General features: G+C 39.1%; 1 pseudogene; it reads right to left on the bottom strand.

The window, feature by feature from the left end:
* Positions 1-476: 476 nt before the first annotated feature.
* Positions 477-2,170, bottom strand: LOC102425301 (annotated as a pseudogene).
* Positions 2,171-2,812: the final 642 nt, after the last annotated feature.

The following is a 2,812-nucleotide window of genomic DNA, read 5'->3' as shown; positions in this document are numbered from 1 at the left end:
GTATTTTACTACCCCTTTTTTCCCCTGTGGTGTCAGTTGTTACTTCTTCCCTTTTATTTCCAATTTTATTTATGAGTCCTTCCAGTCTTTTTCTTCATGAGTCTGGTTAAAGGCTTATTAACCTTGTTTATCTGTTCAAAGAACCAGCTCTTGGTTTCGTTGATCTTTGGTATACATTTTTTAGACTCTATTTTGTTTATTTCTACTCTGACCTTCCTTGTACTCACTTTGTAATTTGTTTGTTGTCCTTTTTCTAGATCCTTAGGTGTAAGGTTAGATTGAGATTTTTCTTGTTTCTGAGGTAGGCCTATATTGCTATGAATTTCCCTCTGAGGACTGCTTTTGCTGTGTCCCATAGGTTTTAGGTAGTTGTGTTTCATTTTCATTTGTCACAAGATATCTTTTCATTTCTTCCTTGACCTTATTGTTAACCCATATATTGTTTTGTTGTTTTTTTGTTTTGTTTTGTGTTGTTGTTTTTTTGCCTTTGATCATATTTTTATTCAAAATTAGCTGTCCAAAGTGATTTGACTGTTATGGAATAAACAAATTTAAGTTTATGCCACAGGCTTCTTTTCTTCTGTGGTGGGTTTCTTTTCTGTGGGCTTCTTTTCAGCTGCTGGATTCTTGATAGCTGCAGCCTTTTTCCCCACCAAAGGTTTCTTCTGCTTCATAAGGCCAACAGCCTTCTTTCCTTTCTTCCCTACCACCAGCTTCTTGCCTGGAATCCCCTTCTCACCTGATTTGGCTTCTAGCACTGCTGCTGCTTTATCCACCCAAAGCCTGTGGTTCTTGGCCAGGCAAAGAATGGTGTTCCAGCGCATGGTTTTTGAATATGGGTTTAGCTTCAACATGATTCTCAGGTTTTTCAGTGAATTCTTCTTCAGGACTCTGCAGTGAATCTTCTTGCGTGGTGCTCAGAGGGCTCTTTGGATCTCTGGACTTTTCAAGATTCTGCTAAGGTCTGAATTGAGCATCTTGTGCATGGGAAGGCTATAGTTACTCTTGAGGGAGGCAGCTTTATACCAAGTGCCATACAGTTCATCTAACTTGTAGAAAGCACTTTCAGTCCAAATGCAGAAACGGCCCACATCCCTCCAGGAGCAAGTTTCAAAATGTTCAGTTTGCCTACATTAAGCAGAGCAATTCCAGGGATGTTTCTGAAGGCTTTGATGATACCATTGTCCTCATTATAGATGATGCAAGGTCCCCTGCACTGTATATGATGATGGTTTCTCATTTTGCCCTTGCCAGCTCTCATTCGCTGAGAGGCATAGACCTTTTTTATATCATTCCAGGCCTTAAGTTTCTTTAATTTTTTAAAAATATATTTTTATTGATTTTAGAGAGGAAGGGAGAGGGAGAAATAGAAACATCAATGATGAGAGAGAGACACTGATTGGCTGTCTCGTGCACACCCCCTACTGGAGATGAGAGTCCACAACCCAGGCATGTGCCCTTGACCGGAATCAAACCTAGGCCCTTCAGTCCGCAAGCCGATGCTCTATGTACTGAGCTAAACCTGCTAGGGTGGCCTTAAGTTTCTTAAGAAGCAAAAAAGACTCCTTGGTTTTCTTGTAGCCTTCAACTTTATTTTCAACCACAAAAAGAAGTTCAGGAACTTCTTCAATACGGTGACCTTTAGACATGACCAGTGCTGGTAAGGCCGAGACAGCAAGGGCAGAGCAGATGGCATATCGTTTCTGTGTTGTGTTTACTCTGTGGTGCCAACGGTGCCAGGTTTCGGTTGGTGCAAACATGTGGCCCCCATGACACATATTTCCAAAAGCACCCTGGCCAGAACAATGAGTTCCACTACCTCGGACTCTGAGAATTCGAGCCACAGCTCTGCCAGTACCTCACGACTTGCTCTGCCAGTACCCCAGGACTTGGCACTGGTTTGGTGACCTGCCAATTCACTGACGGTATAGGGATGTCTATTGCTTTTGCACAAGGTGGTGTGAACACAGTTCACAATATCTGGTTGAATGGGAGCCTTGAATACAGCAGGCAAAGTGACATTTTTGCTAGATGTTTCCCCCTTTTTGGAGTACACAGATATCAGTGGACGAGCACACGCAATGGTGGGGAGAGGAGAAGGCCACATTCTTCTTTACCCAGCGGCTCCCACAGGAAAAGGCAGCCCATATGTTGTTTGGTAACATGTCATTTAGCTTCCATTTGTATGTTTTCTAGTTTTTTTTTCTTGTAATTGATTTCTAGTTTCATACTATTGTGGTCAGAGAAAAATGCTTAAATATGATTTCAATCTTCTTAAATTTATTAAAATTTGTTTTGTGGTCTATCCTAAAAAAAGTTCCATGTATTCTTGAAAAGAATGTATATTCTGCTGCTTTGGTATAATGCTCTAAAAATACCAATTAAATCTATCTGATCTAATGTGTCATTAAGGATGCTATATCTTTTTTGATTTTTTTTTGTCTTATAGACAGCATATACAGGGTGTCCCAAATATATATATATATATATATATATATACACACACACACACACATACATATGCGCACTCTAACAGCTGATAGCTCAATTTTGAAAATGAAATGTACAGTATTTTAATAAACACTGCCTTTGTAATTATTCAAAGTGTGTGCCTACATTTTTTTTTTGGAGACCTATATATGGGTCTTGTTTTCTTATCCATTCAGCTACCCTGTCTTGATTGGAGCATTTAATCCATTTACATTTAAAGTGATTATTGATAAGTAGTATTTATTGCCATTTTATTATTTATATATTAATGTTTTTTTATTTCTTTCTTCTTAAAGATGTCCCTTTAACATTTTAGCAGTCC

The sequence above is a fragment of the Myotis lucifugus genome, unplaced genomic scaffold (genome assembly GCF_000147115.1).
Source record: "Myotis lucifugus unplaced genomic scaffold, Myoluc2.0 scaffold_589, whole genome shotgun sequence".
Taxonomy (NCBI): Eukaryota; Metazoa; Chordata; class Mammalia; order Chiroptera; family Vespertilionidae; genus Myotis; species Myotis lucifugus.
The sequence above is the reverse complement of the archived record's forward strand: the minus strand, read 5'-3'. Positions and strand labels throughout refer to the sequence as shown.